The sequence below is a fragment of the Delphinapterus leucas genome, chromosome 4 (genome assembly GCF_059928025.1).
Source record: "Delphinapterus leucas isolate spDelLeu-1000000601 "Yukka" chromosome 4, BTC_Dleu_Yukka2, whole genome shotgun sequence".
In the NCBI taxonomy this organism is placed as follows: Eukaryota; Metazoa; Chordata; class Mammalia; order Artiodactyla; family Monodontidae; genus Delphinapterus; species Delphinapterus leucas.
In genome coordinates this window covers 13,463,859-13,488,148 of record NC_143132.1, presented here as the reverse complement: position 1 = coordinate 13,488,148, position 24,290 = coordinate 13,463,859, and the positions used below count along the sequence as shown (strand labels likewise).

The 24,290-nt window shown below is 43.4% G+C and overlaps 1 pseudogene across 1 annotated transcript in view; it reads right to left on the bottom strand.

The window, feature by feature from the left end:
- LOC115802338 (small ubiquitin-related modifier 2 pseudogene) overlaps positions 1-24,290 on the bottom strand; it is a 296,470-nt pseudogene that overhangs the window by 148,135 nt on the left and 124,045 nt on the right. Inside the window, exon 5 of the transcript XR_016392965.1 lies at positions 23,692-23,858. The product of XR_016392965.1 is annotated as a small ubiquitin-related modifier 2 pseudogene (transcript). The remainder of the gene's footprint in view (positions 1-23,691; positions 23,859-24,290) is intronic.

Here is a 24,290-nt window from a genome sequence, read left to right as displayed (position 1 = left end):
CTGGATTTCATTAAAATTAAAAACTTCTCCTCTGAAAAAGACAATCACAAGAGAATGAGAAGGCAAGTCACAAACTGGAAGAAAACACTTGCAAAAGACACTTCTGATAAATGACTGGTATCTAAAATATACAAACAACTCTTAAAACTCAACAGTAAGAACACAAACAACCCAATTAAAAAATGGGCCAGGGCTTCCCTGGTGGCGCAGTGGTTGAGAGTCCGCCTGCCGATGCAGCGGACACTGGTTCATACCCCGGTCCGGGAAGATCCCACATGCCGCGGAGCGGCTGGGCCCGTGAGCCATGGCCGCTGAGCCTGTGGGTCCGGAGCCTGTGCTCCGCAACAGGAGAGGCCACAACAGTGAGAGGCCCGCGTACCGCAAAAAAAAAAAAAAGGGCCAAAGACACCTCACCAAAGAAGATACACGGATGGAAAATCAGAGTATGAAGAGATGCTCCCCGTCAGATGTGATCAGAGAAATGCAAACCAGAACAACAGTGAGATACCACTACACACCTACTTGAATGGCCAAAATCCAGAACACTGACAGCACCAAATGCTGACAAGGATGTGGAGCAACAGCAACTCTCATTCATTGCTGGTGGGAACGCAAAATGGTACAGCCACTTTGGGAGACAATTTGGTGGTTTCTTACAAAATTAAACATACTCTTACCATACAATCCATTAACCGCATTCCTTGGTATTTACCCAAAGGAGTTAAAAACTTACATCCACACAAAAACCTGCACTCAGATATCAATAGCAGTTTTATTCATAACTGCCAAAGCTTAGAAACAACCAAGATGTCCTTCAGTAGGGCAATGGACAAACTGTGGTACATCCAGACAATGGAATATTATTCTATAAAGAAATGAGCTGGACTTTCCTGGTGGTACACTGGTTAAGAATCCACCTGCCAATGCAGGGGACATGGGTTCGATTCCTGGTTCGGGAAGACCCACATGCTGTGTAACATCTAAGCCCATGCGCCACAAATACTGAGCCTGCGCTCTAGAGCCCGCATGCCACAACTACTGCGCCCACGTGCCTAGAGCCCGTGCTCTGCAACAAGAGAAGACACCACGATGAGAAGCCCGTACACCACACTGAGGAGTAGCCCCTGCTCGCCGCAACTAGAGAAAGCCCATGCGCAGCAACTAAGACCCAACACAGCCAAAAAAAATAATAAAATAAAATAAAAACCAAAAGAAAAGAAATGAGCTCTCCAGCCACGAAAAGACATGGAGGAACCTTAAATGCTATCACTAAATCAAAGAAGCCAATCTGAGAAGGTTATATACCATATGGTTCCAACTATACAACATTCTGGAAAAGGCAAAACTATGGAGATAGTAAAGGAATCACTGGTTGCCAGGAGCTTGCGGGAGGGAGGCAGGATAATCAGAGGATTTTTAGGGCAGTGAAACTATTCTGTATGATAATTACAATGGCAAATACAAGTCATTATAAATTTGTCCAAACCCGTAAAATGTACAAGACCAAGAGTGAACCCTAACATAAACTAGATAATGATATATCAGTGTAGGTTCACCAATTGTAACATATGTACCACTCTGGTTGTGAATGTAGATGAAGGGGGAGGGTATGCATGTGTGGAGGCTAGGGGTACATGGGAAATCTCTGTACCCTCTGTTCAATATTTCTATAAACCTAAAACTGCTGTAAAAAAGTCTGTTATTTTTTTTTAATTCTTTAAGATTATAAATAGTAAAAATTAAGTTCTGAATTCTTTACATTTTTCCTCCTTTAATCTCAGCTTAGGTTTTGAATACATCACAAAAACTTCTTTTGTAGTTTAGAAAACGCTCTGTTTTTTTGTGTATGTCCAACAAAATTGCAAACCTGATATTATTTCACTTCACTGCTAAAAACCATTTGGTTATTTTCCAGGAGAAGAGCCAAACTTCTCAGCAGGATCTGGCCACCGATCTCGCCAACTTAGCTCATATTATGACCCTGATATAAGAGTAATAGTAATAAGAACAACATAATGACAATAATAATTGTGATCCCCAGAGGCGACCAAGTCCTTTGACTGCTCTGTACTTTTCTTCCCCCCCATTTATTTATTTATTTATTTATTTTTGGCTGCATTGGGTCTTCGTTTCTGCATGTGGGCTTTTCTCTAGTTGCAGCAAGCGGGGGCTACTCTTCCTTGTGGTGCGTGGGCTTCTCATTGCAGTGGCTTCCCTTGCTGAAGAGCACGGCTCTAGGCACGCAGGCTTCAGCAGTTGTGACACATGGGCTCAGTAGCTGTGGCTCGCAGGCTCTAGAGCACAGGCTCAGTAGTTGTGGTGCACGGGCTTAGTTGCTCCGCGGCATGTGGGATCTTCCCAGACCAGGGCTTGAACCCATGTCCCCTGCATTGGCAGGTGGATTCTTAACCACTGGGCCACCAGGGAAGTCCGATTGTTCTGTACTTTTGCATGTGGTTCTCTTGACTTGAAATACTCTCCTTCTCGCCCTTATTCGTCTGAAGAACAACCACTCACCAGTTAAGATTTAACTTGAACTTCATTCGTCTGAAGACCTACCTGACTCTCCAAAGGCATCAACTACATCTATCCAATTACTCCCTGATAAACTCAACATGTGTTCAGCACCTACAACCAGACTGTGTTGAGTCTCTCTCCAGCAGGAGGGCTTGTGAAAATTCACATTACTAGGCCACCCCCCCCAGAGTGTCCGATTCAGTAGAGCTGGGGTAGGGCTCAGGAATGCAGATTTCTAACAATTTCCCAGATGCTGCTGCTGCTGCTGGTCTGGGGACCACGTGTGATAACGGCTGAGCTAGGACTATGAGACCCTTAAACGTGGGGACTATGTTTTATTCATTCTTTCATCTCAAAGGCCCAAGAACAGTGCCTGGCACTTAGCAGGTGTTCAGAATTAGTTAGAAATATCTTTACTTATTTTACTTTAAAAAAGAAAATCCTGATACAGAGAACAAATTAGTGGTTACCAGTGGGGACAGGGAAGTGGAGAAGGGCAATATAGGGGTAGGAGAGTAAGGGGAACAAACTATCAAGTATTAAATAAGCTACCAGGATATATTGTACAACATGGGGAATACAGTCAATATTTTATAATAACTATAAGTGGAGTATAACCTTTAAAAACTGTGAATCGCTATACTGTACACCTGTAACTTATATAAATAATAACATACATCAACTATACTTCAATAAAAATAAATAAATACAATCCTTTCGCCCACACATGGCTAACCTCACTAACATGCAATATATAACATGATGTGCAGTTGCATGGAATCTGATGACTATTTTCTTGTTTATACCTTTGTAAAATCTGGAAACCTTAATAAGTATGGGGTAAAAATGTCAAAAATCCAAGATCTTTTTTCCACACACTCTTTGTGAAAAGCTCTCCATGTTTTACATGACCATTGTAATTTCTCTGTTGCTCCAGGTGACAGGAAATAAAGCCAGAAACAGGAGGAGATGGACAGAGAATACCTGGCTGCTCTTCTGCTCCCAACTTCTCAGTGGTAAAAGCCTAGACCATTTTCCCAAAGCCTAGACCATTGTCCCTTCAGTGTTGTTAATTCTGTCCCTCCTCTTCTACCCGCACAATGATAGGGTGGATTGGCAATGCTAAACCCAGGAGCAGTACCTGGGTCGTCTGACCTTCAAGGCTCATACATTACCTTCCTGGTAACAGTGATCACCTTCCCAGACACACCATCAAGCCAGTTTGTGAGAAAGTTCTAGGAATCCAGACAAGAGAAGAAGCAATTCCACATGTCAAGGCTGGGAAGATGTCCCAACATGCATGATTTGGGAGGGGAAGGCACAGGGAGAAAGATTCTGCAGGGAAACAGTGGAAGCAAACACACAAGAGGTGTAAAATACACAGCATGTCCCAGCAACGGCAAGAGCCCTACAACTGAAACATAACGTGTGATGGAGATAGACCTGGAAGAGAATCTGGGGTCTTGAACACCACATCATAAAGATGGGTCTGTAATGTGTATGCAGTAACTCCTGTCAAAGGGGAGTGACAATGATCAGACCTACATGTTGGGGAACGACTCTGGTGGCTGAATGAATGATAAGGAGGCACTGGGGGAGATGGATGTGCTCTGTGTTACTGATACTCAGAGCAATGCCAAGTGAATCTGCAAAGGAAACATGAAACAAACAACAATTTATATGTAGGTATGCCTTGATCCAAGAGGGAAGTAAAGGCCTTTTATATTCTCTTTCCATTCTATGGCTCACCTCATTTCAAAAACGACTTAAGGCAGGTAAATAAGTAACTGGAGTAATAAGTACCAGAGAAATTGAAAGCCAGACCTCTTCAGAGCAAGGGAGCCAGGTAAGGGTTGGGAGATTTGATCCTGACCTTTAAAAGATAAGAAAGCCTTCACTAGGATGAGCAGTGCCATTTATAGTTACTGGTATCATGAGGGCCTCTGGAGAAGAGCTCAATTTACCATATGCTCTTTAAAAGCCAAAATCTTCCGAAATGCACTTTAATCCCAAATGGACAACGTTCGGGTGATTAGACTGAGCAAACCAGGTAGAAAGAGAATGAAGACAAACACATCGGTTATGTCATTGATGATGATAACCTCTGAAAATAGATCAAGTAATTTGATATCTATTTCAACTGCAATTATGTTTGACAGTCCATACTTTAAGTCCGAAGAGATGACAATCACCCCCAAATTTTGGAAACTCAAGGCTTTCTCTCAAAACACACGAAGAAGAGGCAGCAAATTAAAAAAAAAAAAAAAAAAAAAAAAAAAAAGGAATTGTACCCCTGAGGGCTGAGAAGAGGAATTTTAATTTAATTATGCTTTAAGATGAGGATGATAATTGGCTTATATACTGATCTACTGTAACTCCAATCTCATACACAGAAACAACTTAATTATCAAAGATTGTCAGAGAACGTGCTGCTCCACATATGTGAATTTACTGTGTAACTGAAGCTTAATTTTTTTTTTTTTTTCCTGTACGCGGGCCTCTCACTGTTGTGGCCTCTCCCGTTGCGGAGCACAGGCTCCGGACACGCAGGCTCAGCGGCCACGGCTCACGGGCCCAGCCGCTCCGCGGCATGTGAGATCTTCCCGGGCTGGGGCACGAACTCGTGTCCCCTGCATCAGCAGGCGGACTCTCAACCACTGCGCCACCAGGGAAGCCTGAAGCTTAATATTTTTAAACGGTCACATTATTTTTTTTAATTTCTTAAAATCTATTTTGAAAGAGAAAGAAAACATTGTTAAATATATTACACAACTTCTACCTCTTGCCAAGATGAAATAACAGGGGCTAGATCTATACACCCAACTGAAACAATTTTTTTTAATTGAAATATAGTTGATTTACAATGTCATGTTAGTTTCAGGTGTACAGCACAGTGATTCAGTTATACATATATTTTTTTCAGATTCTTTTCCCTTATAGGTTATTAGAAAATACTGAGTATAGCTCCCTGTGCTATACAGTAGGTCCTTGTTGGTTATCTATTTTATATATAGTAGTGTGTATATGTTCATCCCAACCTCCTAATTTATCACTCCCCCCCTGCCTTTCTGCTTTGATAACCATAAATTTGTTTTCTATGTCTGTTAAGTCTATTTCTGTTTTGCAAATAAGTTCATTTGTATCTCTTTTTTTTTAGGTTCCACATATAAGCAATATCCTATGATATTTGTCTTTGTGTGGGTTACTTCACTCAGTATGATAATCTCTAGGTCCATCCATGTTGCTGCAAATGGCATTATTTCATTCTTTTTTATGGCTGAGTAATATTCCATTGTATATATATACCACATCTTCTTTATCCATTCATCTGTCGATGAACACTTAGGTTGCTTCCATGTCTTGGCTATTGTAAATGTGCTGCTACGAACATTGGGGTGCATGTATCTTTTCGAATGATAGTTTTCTCCAGATAAATGCCCAGGAGTGGGACTGCAGAATCATAAGAGCACTCTATCTTACCAATTTTTATAAATGGACAAAATATATGAAACAATGGTTCTCAGACCATGGACAGCAGGAGCACAGGACACTGACCCCTAACAGACTGGAAATAAAGGAGTTGAACGCTATGACTCCCAGGAGAGGGAAGCCAGGAGGAGCCCCGAGGTCTCCCAGAGTGGAGGAGAGGAGCTGAAATAGATTACATGCCAATCTGCCATTTGAAACAACCATGGCAAAGAGATTACTGAACGCAGAACCATTTGTTTTCTTGATGACAAATGGTCATCTATTATTATGTTGTGAAGATTGTGAAGAACACGGTTAGGAGCTGGAAAGATTTCTTCTCAACACTTCTGAAGTCTTTAAATTCAGGCGTTCTCTTATAAGGACTTTGGATTTCCTCTCTTCCTAACAGATTGTTACCACCCCTTCCATTCTTCTGATTCCCAAACTCCACAGCACCTGGGGAGAGAAAGAGGCAAGCTCTGTCCCAGACCCACAGTGACCTTCCAGGATGAAGCCAGCAGCACTGGTATGGGGACTGCTGTGGCACCTGGGTTAACAGCTTGACCTCCCGGGTTGTCTGCATTCTTCTGGGGAGTAGAGTTTGCCAGATAAGTGACCTCTGGCCTGGCACACAGTAGGCACACAATGAATAACTGCTCCATTCATTAACTAGTGAATGAATAATGTATTATGGTTAAAAATCTCAGGCAGCATGTATCTACCCTCTTTTCCAATTTCCTAATCTATTCATGTTTAGATCAACCTAAACAGACCAGTTAGACGTCCTTCGGTACCAAGCATATTAATCCTTCACTTCCTCACTAAGAGTGATCCCCAGGGTTCACACCAAGAACTTTTGGGCCCACTGCCTATATTGAACCTATTTGTAGAGGAACAACGGAATCCACATTCCACAGTGGCAATTTCAGATTTCAAACGATCTCAACGTCTAAAAGCAACATCCAACTTCATTCAAGTTGGCCTTTGAAAGCCTCTTAGTCCTAGAGTTTGAAGCCACAAGGTAACACAACGAGGTTTAAAACGACTTCTTTTTTGGACCTAGGAATGTAAAGTTACTCTAAAGATATGTGCCTCTAAGGCCACAGAATGCCTTGTGGAGAAATGTAAACAAAATGGTAATTAACTCATGGAAAATGATCCATCTAACTGTTGTAGAAAAAAGGACCAGTGGGAAAAAAGCCCTGAGTCACACACTTCTGCCACCAGCAGCATTATAATGACTTTTATAATGACTTTATTAAAAAGCATAATAATAACTTTCATTCACACAGCAATTTACAGATTACGGGACGGAACTGACCAGCAACTCCCATTCACAGTTCAGGAAGCAATTTTATGGTATAAATGAATTTATGTACAGAACAGAAATGCAGTCACAGATGTAGAAAACAAACTTATGGTTTACCAGGGGGGAAGCGGGGGCAGGGAGAGATAAATTGTGAGTTTGGGATTAACATATACACACTACTATACATTAAAATAGATAACTAATAAGGACCTACTCTATAGCACAGGGAACTCTACTCAGTACTCTGTAATGACCTGTATGGAAAAAGAATCTAAAAAAGAGTGGATATATGTATATGTATAACTGATTCACTTTGCTGTAGAGCAGAAACTAATACATTATAAATCAACTATACTCCAATAAAAAATTTAAAAAAGGAAGCAATTTTAAAACTAGTCTGGTGTTTCTCAGCCCTTCTTTACCTCATAAACTCCTATGCTGCCATCAAGATCCTTCTCACATGCCACCTCCTCAGTGAAGCCTTCCTTCATATCTATTCTGCCTGCTGTTGTGCCACAGAACTCTATTCCCATCCCTACATCAGAACCTATACTCCACTACGGTGGAAGGTATCCATTTACTGGCCTCTGATGTGTCTAGCACCATCTCTGGCAGATAGCAGCCACTTGATAAATGACCTTTGTCTCAAATGATGAATTCATTTCTTTTATTTTTTAAAAAATATTTATTTATTTGGCTGCGCCAGGTCTTAGTTGTGGCTCACCGGCTCCTTAGTTGCGGCACACAGGCTCCTTAGTTGTGGCATGCGAACTCTTAGTTGCGGCATGCATGTGGGATCCAGTTCCTTAACCAGGGATCAAACCCAGGCCCCCTGCACTGGGAGCACGGAGTCTTATCCACTGTGCCACCAGGGAAGTCCCCTTCATTTCTTTTAAACATAGAAACTTCATCACTCGTAGCTAACTCTAAAATATTTACATTTTTCTCATCTCAATAGAAACCTGTCTTCACCAAAGAAAATTTGGAAAATACATCAAAGTATAAAGAAAACATCCCTTCACTGTTGGAACGCTAAGCCTTCTAGTCAATTTTTAGTGTAAATACAGCCAAGTTAAGATCATATCATACATACAGTTATTGATCTAATGTATTTTACATAACGTGTCCTAAAAATGTCCTCGTGTCATTTAAAAAACATTCAAATTATGTTACATGGATATGCCGTCATTTAACCATGTCTTTGGTTTTGGACAGGTAGATCGCTTCCAATAGCTCGGAATAGACATTATGTGGATAGATCTCTGTCCAAATCTCAGGTTGCTTTGTTAATAAAAATCAACCTTTTGAAAGTGAAGATGCAGACACTTATGAACAGACCAGCTACCCTCATCAGCTACTCTTTACTAACCCCCTTAAGCACCAGACAACAAAAGGGTCCAAGGAGTAACCATGTTACCAAACCACACATACATATCTTGTGTTCTTCTCCAGGAGTTGACACTCTTACGTTGTGTTTCTCAAACAGGGCACTGAAGGGAACTAATAGATCTTTGCACAGACCTACCTTAAGCTTATGTGTTAAGCTATAAATGCTTTCTCTCCTTTTCTTCCAGATATCCTATTCTCTCTCCCAAGTCCTCATCTATGTCCTACTTCTTACTCCTGATTCACTGTTCAGAGACCCTCCAAAGATCAAATCAGGGTTTCATAACCTTGGCACTATTGGCATCGAAGCTGGGTCATTCTTTGTCATGAGCGGTGGAGGGGTTTAGCACATTGTAAGATGTTTAGCAGTATCCCTTGCCTCCACCCACTAGATGCCAGCAGCAAACCCCAGAGTTGTGACAACTAAAAATAACACCAAACAATGCCAAATGTCTTCTGGAAGACAACTTCATCTCCCGTTGAGAACTACTAACCTAAATTGATCATTTAGTTATTTCATAATAAAGGCAGGTTTATGGTCAACCAGAGTTGAGAATTAAGTTTCAACTAATATGCTAGCTATGATCAATTGGACGTCAATTCACCTGATGTCATATCCACAGAACAATACGACAGCAGTTAGTGATGTCTGCCATGAACTGGGAAAGGGCAGTTTGCCATTTCCATTAACTCAACAGAGGCAGCTGGACCGGAGGAAGGAGTTGGCACAGTGTTTAAGACTGGACTTGGCTGCAAAGAGACCCAATACCATCTTCCCTTGACTCCATAAGAAGCGTAACAGAAACCTTAAGAGCATTCTATTCTTTCAAATGCATCTGACTGGTAACATTCTATGAAATGATCCCTAAAAGAATTTACAGTTGGCCAGTCATTAATATTTTTAAGCTTCCTATACTATCTGAGCACACTGTACACCATCAAAGGCTGGTAAGAAATAGAGCTAACATAAAGCTGGCAGTACTGAATGCTAACCCAGAAACCATAATTTTCATGAAAGGAAATGGAACCACTTGCTTCTATACCATGTAATCTATGTGTAAAAAGAAAGAGAGAGAGGGCTGTCTCCAAAATCCACTGGTTGCCCAAGAATATAATGGCTAATGCAGAACAAACCAGACTGAGAAGGAACAAAACCATGGATTACTTCTGCTTCTGATTATCAGCAAGGTCTTGATTACCCACAATGTAATCTCACACGATTGCTGAAGCTCTGTGTACCTCAGCCTCAGTTTCCCGCATCTGGAAAACAACCTCCTCATGTTAGGATGAGGAAACAAGATAATAACAAAGGCCATATACAGTAAGTATTCTACCCTGATATTGTTTGGTGTCAGTATTATATTCAATCTAGAAAGTATCCACTAGCCTCTGTCATATCTGCCCGTAACTTAGCAACTGATGGTGTTGAGAAATTAGAAACCCAAAAAAAGCCTCATTCAAAGCCTCTGTATTCACAATCTAGTTTCTCTTTACAACTGCAATTTGCTCAAACCATATCTCATGCAGATCTAAATGTTTCTTCTCACTCCACTAACTTGGTGGAGTTAAGGAAAATTGATCATTACGCTACCCCCGTGTCTGCTTTTAGCATAATTCCTGACATAAGATAAACCCAAATCTTTGGTCTTTGTAAAAATCACAGCACAAATGACCAAGTCAGTAGCAGAGGCTGTCAGTTTTCGTGGTCCCAGATCAGTGATTCTAACCGGAAGAGATTAGAAAAACCCTTATGCCTTCAATGGGTTTAAAGAGACAAACCACCCAATGTAGTTAATTGCTAAGGGAAACAAGCATATCCCCCATGCTCTCCATTCTGGTCCTCAGCACCCCATTATGTAATGAGGCACCAGAAGGTAATATCCTGGTGTGTTCCTAAAGCAGAAGAGTTGCAGCAAGACGATCGTGGGGCCACTGGGAAGAAGAGATGGTAACACCGACCCTTTAATCAGCTGGTCCGAACAGGCCAACATGTATTTCCAAACCTAGAACATGGGCAGAAAAATCTATTATGATTGTTCAACTTTCCTTTTCACTTTGGAAGGACTTGCTTGCATTTTTTCCACATAAAAAGTCACAGCACAATAGAATCATGGAATATCAGGACTGGAAAATATTTGGCAATAATTATGTACAGCATTTCTTAAAGCATGGTCCAAGTATTCCCCTACATCAGAATTACATGTGATACTTGTTTAAAATGCAGATACATGGGTTGGTGTTCCATAAATTCATTCCCTTTTCCTCTGGCCTACATTGCCGAGCCTCCTTTGAAGAGAAATGTGACCATATGACTTGATTCTAGCCAATTGAATGTGAGTGGAAGAGATGTGCCCTCCCTCATACAAGCCTTCAGGCTCTTTCCCCTTCCATGACTCGACTCACGGGAATATGGCGACCATGGAAGGCACATGCTGGAGATGGCAGAGCCACAATATGGAAGGAGCCTGGGTCCTAGCTAATACACAGGGTCTCACCTTAGACATAACAAGTAACAGTCTAGAATCTTGTTAAAGAAAAAAATTATTCTGACACTTGCTACAACAGTAAGGAAGACTTTCTTCAAGACTATTGTAATAAGAGTACTGCAATAGAGGAAAGAGATCGGCTCAATTCTGGTACAACAAGTTCAAGTGGGGATTTATAGCCAAGGAGCAGGGTGAGAGGGTCACAGTGGGTGTAAAATCACTAAAAGGAAACGTCAAGAGTAGGGGGATTCTTGCTAAACTTGCCTAACAGGATTCTTGCTAAAGACAGGCCAAGGATTTAGACACCAAAGGTAGGGGATGAGGAACTTGATCAGATATCAAGCGTGGTCAGATATCAAGGGTAGGGGACAATTGAGCAGGGTTCTTTGCTAAGACTGGGCTGGGCAGGCCAAAGACAGAACCAGAGGCCAAGGATGAGGCCTAGTTGAAAACAGGGCCCAGAGGAGCCTGTCTAAGCTTCGGTCAAGGAGAGAGACTTTTTCAAGGTAGGGCCTTGGAATTCTCCACTTTAACAACCTCATTAAGATTTAGGAAGGGAAACAAGCCAGAGGAGAGGTACACTACACCAGACCATACAGGCAAATACTGAAAAGAGACAGGACTAGAAGTCTCCAGGGATTGGTCAGGTTTGATCCAGTGTTGCAATAACTAATAATTAAATACCAAGTTCAAATGTATCTCCATACATATACGTTATCCAGGATTGAAAGCAACTTTTAAAGACCTTGGAGCAATTTAAGCAGAAAGCATCCCTGCCTAAAAAATAGAAAACATGGACTCTCATCTTTCATTTCACAGCTCTAACTCTGAAAAACAAAGGAAAGGAAGGATGGGAAGGAATGGGTTACCAAAAAGCCCAGTGTGGGACATGGCCAAGCCTGTCAGATTCCCCAACTGCCTGTAGTCATTGGGAATAATTAGACCCTCTAGTTAGTAATGGGCAAGAAATAATGGACAGACATGTCAGGGCCAGATCCCCAGACATTATAATATGGGGAGAGAGGGAGGCAACTTTCTCCCACAAGACAATTACCTTAGAGATGCAAAGATGTCCCTACGGCCCAAAACACTTTTTAGAATTGGGTTCAGAGTCTATTGATCCTTAAACAAAGGACCTGGTTATTTGGAAAATGGTTTTAACAAAATAATCATGCAAGGCGTGAGTGAAATTGCAGCTTGCCCTCCGTCTCCTGTTGCTGACGATCCTTCAGCTCTACCATCTCCCACCTCCTCTCCCTCCTCCAGTCAGTAACCCCTCTTCCTGTGCACTCGATGCCAGCCCCTGTATGTCAGCTGTTGTACTAAACTACTGTACTTTTCAAGGTATTGTACAGTAAGATTACAAATGTTTCCTTTAAAAAATAATAATAATAATCACGCAGAGTTGACTTAATATTCCTTCAGTGCTCTCTCCTGCTTTTAGCCTTTCTTGCCTGGCCTTACAAATCTACTTGTTGAAGCCCTACTTGATCATCAAGCCCTATTTAAATGCCCTCTTGTAAGCAATCTCACTCATCCCACCACCACCGGTGGAATAAAATTCCCAGATCTGGGACTTCCCTGGTGGTCCAGTGGCTAAGACTCCACACTCCCAATGCAGGGGGCCCAGGCTCGATCCCTGGTCAGGGAACTAGATCCCACAGGCCGCAATGGCAACAAAGATCCCGTGTGGCGCAACTAAAGATCCCACATGCCACAACTAAAGATCCCACATGCCACAACGGCAACAAAGATCCTGCATGCTGCAACTAAGACCCGGCACAGCCAAATGAATAAATAAATAATTTTTTTTTTTTAATCCCCAGATCTGAGATACCTGTGGTCCAAGTTGTGAATCTCTTTCAAGCTTTTTAAGTACCATTTCTGACATGCTTATTTGGGACAAAAAGAATCATCTTTTATAGACGTGGTTTCTATGACCCTTGAATTATTATGGTCTTCCAAGTCTTCAATCTCAAGCAGACTAGCAGTATCCCTACCCCTCTTGCAAATCCCTAAAAATTGGGATTTGGAATTCACTGTAGGCAACATAAATCTGACCAGTTACATAACATAGAACATCAGACAGAGGTGGCTCCCATGCAAGTCATTTAGAGCATATTTCATAAGAGCAGGATTTCATAGAGTGCAGCCTCCCTACAGCCAAAGAGAAGCCACAGTCTGTAAACTGTTCATCCCTGGACCCTCCTCGGTCCCAAATTAAAATCACTGGGAGGATAGAAATTGATGAGATTTAATTAAGTGAAAAATTTCATGAAAATCAATTCTAACCTCTTTAGCTCCCAGCAGTGAGACCTGTGTTTATAAGGACAGCACTGAAGATAAGCTCTCCCAGGGAAATGACAACAGCAGTTATCAAACAACTTTCATACACTCTCGAAGTAGAGGCTACAATTTAGAATTTGCACTGGCTTCCCTGTCGCCGAAAAGCATGGCGCTGAGTCACCCAGCTCAGAAAAACAGCGACTGACTTACAAATAATAAATTAATAAAGGCAGGTTTCTGCTAAATTCTTCATTGCATTAAATTTCAAAGGAGGAGTAGAAGTATCTACAATGCCACGATGGTTTTAAAGCATAAGGGACTGGACTAATGAATTTCATGCTTATGCTCTGGGAATTTGCAAGGAAAAAATTCAGAATAGATGACTAATTGCTGCAATATTAATTTCATATTTACATTCCCCAAAAGCACTGAAGTAAAATTTATCAGCTTGAGGAAAAAGAGGCTGGACTATTTATCTATTTATCAGGACCTCGGATAAATAATGATCTAATATCTGAATTAACTGGAGTCTGCCATTAAATATGTAACAATAAAAAAAATTATGTCAGCAACACTTTCTAAGAATAAGAGGATGCAAACGCAACTACTGCTTCTGCTATAGACAATTTTATGGTCAGTAAGTAGATAAATGTTTCCGTGGGAAACGCCACCTGGCATATGGGATGCAACATCAAATGTCACAGGCTCATGTGAGAAATAGTCTATGGTGATGAGTGAATATTAACTTTGAGCAAAACACTTAATCTAGGGCCTCAGTTTCTTAATCTGTAACATGAAAGATTTGAATTCATCTTATCACTATGCCCCTGATGGCTTTAACATTCTGTAATGCCATGACAAGCTTTACTCTGCTTTAGTGCAAGTGTCTTCTAGAATGTTCTTTAACCATAGTTCTTTTATATTACATTTTGGTTTTGCTGAAGGAGGGGCAGTGCTCGCTTCAAAATACTCCACGTAAGATCAAATTTTGTGGAAAATAATCTGACAAGTCAAGGAGATGTTAAGCTTCCCCTTGCCATTCTGGAAGTTGTCTATATTTGCAATTAAAAGAAACTCAGACCCTTAGCAAACACTTCCCCACCACAGCCTACCTGGCAAAGATCTCAGACACTCAAACTCCTGGCAACATCCAAAAGCCTGTTCTCTTCATAGGAGACCTAGGATAGCCCAAATGCTTGTAAAATCCAAGAATTAACTTAAGACTACCATTCATTGCCTCCTGAGTTGGAATATATCCAATGAGTTTATCAGTTAGCCCTCCCTGATACAGGGAAATGAATACAGTCACAGGGAAGAGGGAAACGAAGGGGAGGCTGGGGTTTTGTTAGTTGCCTTTCTGGTTTGGGTTTTGGGGAGGGTGGTTTGGGGGCATGGGGTGTTGTTTAAACTAACTCTGCCTTTAGCTGAAATTTCTGCAGCTGAAAATTATAAGCAACCTCTTGTGCTGTTATCTACTGAAGATCAGTATGTGAATTCTGGCTATACCACGCCTCGTGACCCAGACTCCCATTCCAAGGGCAGAGGCAACATGCACCATTCCTTCTGTCCTGTGGTACGATTCACTGATGCTCACTTTTGGAGAGCTCACTGGGCCTCCAATGGAAGCTTACACACTGGCTTTCATGGTGCACAAGGACTGCACGATCAAGGGCAAGTTTCTGGGTATCACTGAGTGAAGACCAGGGAATGATGAGGTATGAATGAGAAAGGTGCAGAGAAAGTAAAGGAAACAGAAAAGAAATAAAGAGCATCCCCAACATACCAATGGGAGGTAGTCATTCACCACAATCAGGCCATGAGACACAGAAGACTTCTCATTACAATGATAGGCCCCAAGGTGGCAGCCCGGGCACCCTCAGCTAGTCCACAAGGCCTTTTCAATCCAAATGTAATCAGTGTGCTGCACATCTTCAATGAGAACAAATGCTAAAAAGAGGAAACTTGCAAACCTTGCTGTAAAATTAAAGCAAAACAGTAAAGTTCAAAAGGAAGCAATTTATTCAGCATAAAAGCTCATGCTTAAAGAAAAGTAGATTTAGGGACTTCCCTGGTGGCGCAGTGGATAAGACTCCGCACTCCCAATGCAGGGAGTCCGGGTTCAATCCCTGGTCAGGGAACTAGATCCCACATGCATGCCATAACTAAGAGTTCACATGCCACAACTAAGGAGCCCGCCTGCCGCAACTAAGGTGCCTGTGAGCCACAACTTAGGGGCCCGCCTGCCACAACTAAGACCCAGCGCAACCAAACAAACAAATAAATAAATAAATCTTTTTAAAAAAGAAAAGTAGACTTAATCAGAAGAAAACAGGGTGGCTAGAGACATTCTTGGAAATTCTGGAGTGGGCTTGAGACCAGTGGTCTTGCTTATTATTAAGAATTTCATGTTAAAACTAAAGATACCAATACTACCTTGAACCTTCCGAACCACAATTATTCGGGCTATTTTGGATTCTAAATAGGATAAGGGTAAGAAAGAAAAGTAAGGGGAGTAGAGGAAACAAGAGAAAATGATTGAAAAAAGGCAGAGAAAATGGAGAAAGTAGCGAAAGGGGGAAGAATTTTTCCTTACTAAAGTCATTGAAAAATAATTGGAAAAGGAGGAAGAATGTAAGAAGCAGCTCTCTGCGTTCAAAATTGAGCTGTGAGTTCAGAGATAAAGATGAAGGAAACCAAATGGAAGTAAAAAGACTATGTCTCAGATGCTTCCCTGCAGCATCTATAGGAACAGTAGCTGGATGACTGCTGACCTGAGAAATATGAAGATGGGCGGTGACCCAGGGTGAGTGCTTGTGCTAGTCAGGGTTTTCTAGAGACACAGGAAGAAGAAAAAAAAAAAAAATATATATATATATATAGAGAGAGAGAGAGAGAGAGAAAGAGAGAGAGAGAAAGAGATTCTTTATGAGGAATTGGTTCACACAATTACAAAAGCTGACAAATGCAAGATCTGCAGTTGGCAAGAGGAAGACCCAAGAGAGCTGAGGGTATAGCTCCCATCCAAGGCCAAAGGCAGGAGAAAAGACTAATGTCCCAGCTTGACGGTGAAGTCAGGCAGGAGGAATTCCCCCTTTGTGGGGAGAGGGTCAGATTTTTGGTCTATTTAGGTCTTTAACTGATTAGACCCATGTTACGTGGAGCAATCTGCTTTACTCAGTCGATTTAAAAACATCCTCAGAGAAACACTCAGAAAAATATTTGAACCAAATATCTGGGCACCAGGTAGCCCAGTCAAGTTGACATGTAAGATTAAGCAACACAACACTCAGGCATAACTGGCCCCAACACATAACCGGCCAACTATGGAGGTGTTTTGCAAACATTCACTCTCACCTCCACCTGTGACCTCAGGCTACAACTTCCCTATGGCTCAGGAACCCACATTCAGAACTGTGACGGCTATCAGAAGGCACAGACAACCTCTACAAGACAGGCTGGTAGATACCCAAATTTCGGCATGAGTTTTTTGGGTCAGAGTCCAGCTCTACCCAGTTAAGTCTCCTGGCTTTCACTCCTGAAGATCAAGGTACTTGATGTCTCCCAGCCTCAGTTTCCCCATCTACAAGAGCATATGCGTCAACAGCATCCACCTATTCAGACTGTTCCGAGAGTCAATGAAGCAATGGATGTTAAGGACTTAGTCCAATGCCAGACACAGTAGGTGCTTGAAATAAATAGTAGCTGTTGTTTTGTTTTCCTTTTTAATAACTGCTAGTTCCGTCCACAAAGTTTCCACAGAAAAATACCAGCTACTTCCACAGAGATAACTGCTTGGCAGGTGTCACAACAAAAGTCCCTTTTCTTTCTTGGGGAGGACTGGGTTTGGCATCAGGGCAATGTACTATATAAAGTACCAGGAGAGTTCCCTGCCAACTGACCAAGACTAAGCAAAAAATGCCCACACCTTGGCATAACTGGATTAGGCAGAAAAGCAAATACCTGGCAGGCTGTAAAAAAAGAAGGAAAGTGCACGGGGCCTGGGGACTCTCGTTGGGCAACCAGTCTGGTATCAGGCAGCAACCACACACCCGGCCTCTTCCCTCCCTGAAGAATCTACGGGATGGTGGAAGGAGCTACCCGTGGAGGATGCAGCTATAGAAGGCAGGACACCCTGGCCCGTGGGGAGCACGGCTGCCCTTTCGCCCACTGGCTGTTATTAGACAGAGGCAGGACTCAAATCCCTCCCTCCCAGAATATAAAGCCAACTCTATATCCCACCAAAAGAACTGGAATCCTCCCAAACCAGCTCCTTTCAAAAGGGGCCCCTCCCACCTTCCCCATCACAAGCAGCAGAGCCTCTCTCCTATTCCAGAGAAGCAAGTCCAAGATACTTCTCCAACATATTTCCTTGGTCCTATATAACCACAGCTTCTTCCTCTAGTTCTGCTGTTAAGAAGGGCTGCTTTTTCTCATGGGTGCCCTGCTTCCCACCCATCTTGCTTCCCAGGATTTAGGAAAGTGCAGAGCACACGGCATGCAACCAACAGACCCAGCAAAGAACAGTGTTGACCCACAGAGGGGCCAAAAGGGAGACGATCAGCTTTTCCCTCTTGAAGAGTCCATCAAAACAGTCCTTGTGGACCTCAGACATCACTAAACAGCGCCTAATCCATCCAGAAGCCAATTAAGCTAAGAAGCCAAACTGAGAATTTAAGAGGGAAAAAAGTTCACACAAGATGGATAGGGCTGAGGCCCCACAAGCTAAGACATGCCTTGTCATCTGTGTTATACCATGGGGTGATCTGCAGCTCCGAGGTGAACATAAATCAGGCCTCCAGCAGCAGGCGCAGCCAGTCAGCTGGGCCACAGGCATGCTGGCGCTGCCCATCCATCACGCCTGCTGATATCTGGGGTTCCCAACCCCAGGCAGAGCCAGCCAAAGGGCCAGGCGGGCTGGGTGATTCAGGCTGCCAAACAGACCGCATGCTTGATTTAATAGATCATATTTTTCTCATGCATTTTTAAATTCAGATAATTCACCCGACATTACTTTAATAAAAAATATATATGTTCTGTGAAGAGGGAACTTGGCCAAGTCTATACATGGTTGAGTAATCCAACTCAAGTGACCTTGATGATTCCAACACGAAGCCAGGGTGGAAAGCACCAGGCGTTAAGTGGGGCTCAGAGAAAGGAGTGGTCAAGGGGGCTCGAGGCTGGGGGGCAGGGGGTGAGGTGGAATCTGCTGGAAAGGAATGGAAGAGGGGTGCTGAGGACATTCCTGGAGGAACAGACATGCTCTGAACCAACAGGATGACAACAAAATAGCGAAGCCACCTGCTAACTGGGAAAAGGTTGGACAATTAGGCTAACATCAGACTCTAGGGGAGATTCAATACCAGTATGTGTGTGTGTGTGTGTGTGTGTGTGAGAGAGAGAGAGAGAGAGAGAGAGAGAGAGGGAGACAGAGACAGAGACAGAGACAGAGATAGATAGAGATAGAGATGCAAGTCAGTGATTAGGAAGACAGATTTCAAGGACACTTCAAAAAAAATTGGAGATGACTTAAAAAGTGAAAGGTGCAACATGAAATAAGTGAAATGAAAATAACAAAGAAAAAGAGGTGTCAATGCTAACACTCACACTGAAAATCTGGTGGCTGGAAGACTAGTGATAACACTAACAGATACCAAGAAGTTGGAAGAGGGAAAATAGTGAATTCTGGTTTCAAGGTGTATTTTCCAGATCAGTAAGCCATGCTATGGAGGGCACATCCTCAGATGACTCAAGCATCCTCACCTTTGGACAAGCCCCTCTCCTTGATTGTGGGCGGGACCTGTGACTTGACTTTGACCAATGGAATACAGCAAAGGTGATGGGATGTCACTCCACTGATGACATTTCACTATGTAAGAGTCCACCTTAGCATGCTGGGCCTTCGAAAAGCAAACTGCCAGGTTGTGAACTGCCTGTGGACGGGGCCGTGTGGCAGGAACTACGGGTGGCCCCTGGGAGCTGAGTGACCTCCAGCTGACAGTCAGTAGAAATCCAGGCCTCTCCATCCCACAGCTGAAGGGAAATGAATTCTGATACCACGTGAATGAGCTTGGAGGCAGTTTCTTCCCCAGACCAGCCTCCAGATGAGAATGCAACCTGGCCAACACCTTGATTATAGGCTTGTAAGACCCACTCAGGTGCACCCAGACTCCCGACTCACAGGACTGTGAGATCATAAGCATGTGGGTTTTTTTGTTTTTAATAAATTTATTTTATTTATTTATTTTTGGCTGCTTTGGGCCTTTGTTGCTGCGCACGGGCTTTTCTCTAGTTGTGGAGAGTGGGGGCTACTCTTTGTTGTGGTGCTCAGGCTTCTCACTGTGGTGGCGTCTCTTGTTGTGGAGCATGGGCTTTAGGCACACGGGCACCCGTAGTTGTGCCTCACGGGCTCTAGAGCGCAGGCTCAGTAGTTGCAGCGCGTGGGCTTAGTTGCTCCGTGGCATGTGGAGCCTTCCTGGACCAGGGCTCGAACCTGTGTCCCCTGCATTGGCAGGTGGATTCCTAACCACTGCGCCACCAGGGAAGTCCACGTGCGTTGTTGTAAGACCCTAAGTTTGTGGTTATTTGTTGTGAATCCCCCAGAAACTGGAGTGACTGGGCTGAAGCTCAGTAGAGAGGTCACGTGTGGACGTGTGTCCATCACACAGTGGATGAGAGCCCATGTGCTTGAAGCAAATGGCCTGGGGCTGAGCCCCAGCACTTCCCAGCTGTGTTACCATAGCCAAATTACATATTCTCTCTGTACTTCAATTTCCTCATTCATAAAATTAAAAGAATAAAAAAATAGTACCTATCACCCAAGGTTGCTACTCATGATTAAATTAATTAACAACTGTTGAGCGCTTACAACACCTGCTCCAGAGTAAGCACTACTGGGGGAGGGAGGGTGGGTTAAGTTCTCAAAGGCAAAAAGTGCTAAGAAAGGCGAAGAAAAAGGCAAAGCAACGGGGGAAAGAAGATGGGCCAGGGGCAAGTTAAAGCAAAGTCAGACAGGAAGTGGCAAAGAGGATCAACAAAATCATAGTCCAAAATCTCACTCATGAGGACAAGAGAGAACTTCAATGGGGAATGTCAAGAAATATAAGAAAAGGTGGAACCTAGAAAAAGTCATCAGATGAAGGAGCAGGAGTAGAATGAAGACATTTCCGTGAGTTAAAAAGGAATCAGGGGGCTACCCTGGTGGCGCAGTGGTTGAGAGTCCGCCTGCCGATGCAGGGGACACGGGTTCATGCCCCGGTCCGGGAAGATCCTACACGCCGCGGAGCGGCTGGGCCCGTAAGCCATGGCCACTGAGCCTGAGCGTCCGGAGCCTGTGCTCTGCAACGGGAGAGGCCACAGCGGTGAGAGGCCCACGCACCGCAAAAAAAAAAAAAAAAAAAGGAATCAGCCCAAAGCAGGGGGTGGTGGAGAATTAACTGGCCTACAGGGACTGAAAGACCTGGCCCACTGGCCTCCTTGCTCACACACACCGGGATGCTCCCTCTTCAAAGCCTTGGCACTGGCTTATTATCTCTTCCCGAGCATTCTTCCTTGATATCCACACTTCCTTTCAGTGTTTGTCCAAAAGCCCTTTCTCATCAGGCTGGTCCTGAGCAATGTATTCAAAATGGCACCCCAATGACCCTGTGCCTTGCTATGCTTTTATCTACAGCAGCGGTCCCCAACCTTTTTGGCACCAGGGACCAGTTTTGTGGAAGACAATTTTTCCACAGGCCAGGGAGGGTGGGGGGAGGATATGGTTCAGGCGGTGATGCGAGCGATGGGGAGCAATGGGGAGCAGCAGATGAAGCTTCGCTCGCTGGCCCGCCGCTCACCCACTGCCGTGTGGCCCGGTTCCTAACAGGGCCCAGTACCGGTCCATGGCCCGAGTGTCGGGGAGCATTTATCTCATACCATGCTACAAGATTTAGTATTTGTTACATTTATTGTTTTTCTGTCTCCCCTACTAGAATGCAAGCTCCACAGAGACAGATTATCGTGTGTATTTTTTGCTGATACATTCCTAGGGTTTAGAACAAGGCATAGTTCATAACAGGTACTCAGAGACATGACAACTAAATGCAACATCTCATTCGAACTAGATCCTTTCACTTATAAGGACATGATGAGAACAACAAGCAAAATCTGATTGGGGGTTGGGGTGGAGGAAAGAAAATTCTTTGGGGCTATACTCCCAATTTTCTGTGACTGCTTAAAAAAATTTTTGCATCATTAAAAATTAAAGAAAGAAAATAAAACTCTGACATGCTGGTAATAACCAAAAAAGACCTAAAAACTTTATTATAAATATTTATGTATTTCTGGAAAAAGCAATAAAATCAATGGGAGGGGAAAGAGAGAAGGACAGGAACTTTCATTTTTATTGTGCATAGTTTTTACAAAGAGCATATATTACTTACATAATATTTAAATAATAAAATATATGTGGAAAAAAATAAGTTGGTCCCACAGACCATTTCTGGGAGGGGGCAGAAAGGCACAGGGACAGTCAGGGAGGAAGACCCTCTCCTCGTGTTTCTTTCCCAGGAGCACCACAACTGACCAGGGACACTGCAGGCTCTCTGCTGGCGTGAGGATCGGGGAGGGGGGGCAGGGGCCACTGGAAAGGCAGCCGCCCTGCCCACCTGGTGAGGACAAGCTTCCTCCAGCTCGAGTTCCACATGTGCCTGTCACCCAGGGCAAAGGGACCTTGCCAGGAAAACTGGAGAGCATTGGCTAGGCTCGGAAGAGCCTCTTTAAGGTAAGACTTACAAATTAACAAATGTCTCACACTATTTATATTTTGTGTCATTGCAAAGAAGTTGATAATTTACTGAAATTGATCGGCTTTCCATTTCTTTTTAACTTTTTACTACGGCAAGTTGTATGAGGACATAATCCCCATGGACCCATAATCCAATTCAACTATTCAATCCTGTTTCAACACACATACACACACACATACACACACACACACACACACACACACACACACACACACAGAGTTGGTCCGTTCAAATCAACATCTAAACAAGATCCACACACTGCCCCTAATTTCTTCCCTGATCATCTTTTTTGAAAACTTTTTGTTAGCAAGACCTGTGGCAAGCCTAGGACAGGGACACTTAATGTTCAGGCTCCAGCAAGGAGCTCATGGGACAGGTAAGAGCCCCCCGAGAACTCTGCCAATCACAGCATTAACCGCACAGAAAACAAAAGTGTAAGAAAATTCCCCAGAAACACTCATACAGTCATGGCTCTGCCGGTAACCACAACTTAGGTGAATCCCTGTCCCTCCTTGGGCCTTAGTTTCTTCAGTGGGAATGGACAAAATGATAATGATGACGTTGACATCATTGGACATTTATTGCCTAAAGATCCTTCAAGATTTCTTTCAGCCAAGACTGTGATCTTTGGTATCAAACTCACACAATGCATTAGCAAAGGACGACATCCTCCTTGGTTGGGTGAGGGAAAACAGATCAGGAGTGGAGGAGAATATTTCATAAATGACAAAGGGAAAAACTAGGGACAATGGTGACAAAGAAACTGTAACCACAAATGTAGGTTACGAAACAAAACTTCAGTCATCAACATAATCCAAATTTGAACAACATGCTATTGTTTCAAAGTACTTTCTTACACATTAGCAAATTTGATCCACACTAACGGATAAATGATAAAGGATGGTGTAAAAGGTTAATGGTAGAGTCTTGGGTATGACAGTGTATCACTAGACCAGTGGTTCTCAACCAGGGCAATTTTACTCCACTTCCCAAGGGCCATCTGGCAATGTCTGGAGGCACTTTGGTTGTCACAGGTGGGGCAGGGTACTGGCATCTAGTGGGCAGAGGCCCAGGATGCTGCTAAACACCCCACAAAGCTCAGGACAGCCTGCACCACAGGCAAGTATCCAGCCCAAAGTGTCAGCAGCTCTGAGGGAGAGAGTCTCTGATCGGGGTGAATCTCCTTGTTACCCAAGTGAAACTGTGCTGGGGGCACGGTGGAGAGAGGAGGGGCTAGTAAGGTCTAAAACCACAGTTAGATAGACACCCTGCACCCTACCTGAGCCTCCATTGCAGACCATGCCAACACATGAGATTTGATAAGGAGACTGTCTTGGTTTGGTTTGGTTTGGTCACCAAGATAGATCAGAACACATATTTCCGAATCTCAGTTATTCCCTCAATGTAGTCACCTTGGAAAACTATTTTTAAGACACTATCGAACTGAAGAACTTACCCTGTGTGGCAGACTTGTCTCTGAGAGCCGTGGCAGCCCCTGATTGAGGTCATGGGCCATTGGTGACCTTGGGAAGGACGGGCGACGAACACAGCGGGTGATGAGGAGGTGGGGAGTGTGTGTGTGTAGGGGCTGCTACTTCATATTCAATTCTCAGCGAGGCTTGTCTGGGAAGGTGACATTTAAATTTTACCGAAAAAAAAATTAAAACAAGAAAAACAGTTTTTTTAAAAAGAATTTTACTGAAAGATCAAAGCCATCCAAAAAGAGAAAAATTGGCCATTGATGAAGATATTCCAAAGAATACATCCCAGACTCTAAAAGCTATTTCCAGAAAAGAGGCCCCAAATTTCTGAACAGCAATGGTCTTCTTCAAATAAGTATACTGGGCAGTGCTGCCTCCCCAGCCTGCCACCCCCAGTACAACTCTTTCAAAAGACAAGCTCTGGTGTGACTGTCTTGACCTCAACCCCTTTACAGAGCTAACTTCCCCCAGCAGGCTGGGGCTCAGGAATTCAGTACCAGCTGCGGTGAACGGCACTCCCCCCATCACCAGCACCACCACCACCCGCATCACCATCACCCCCATCACCACCACC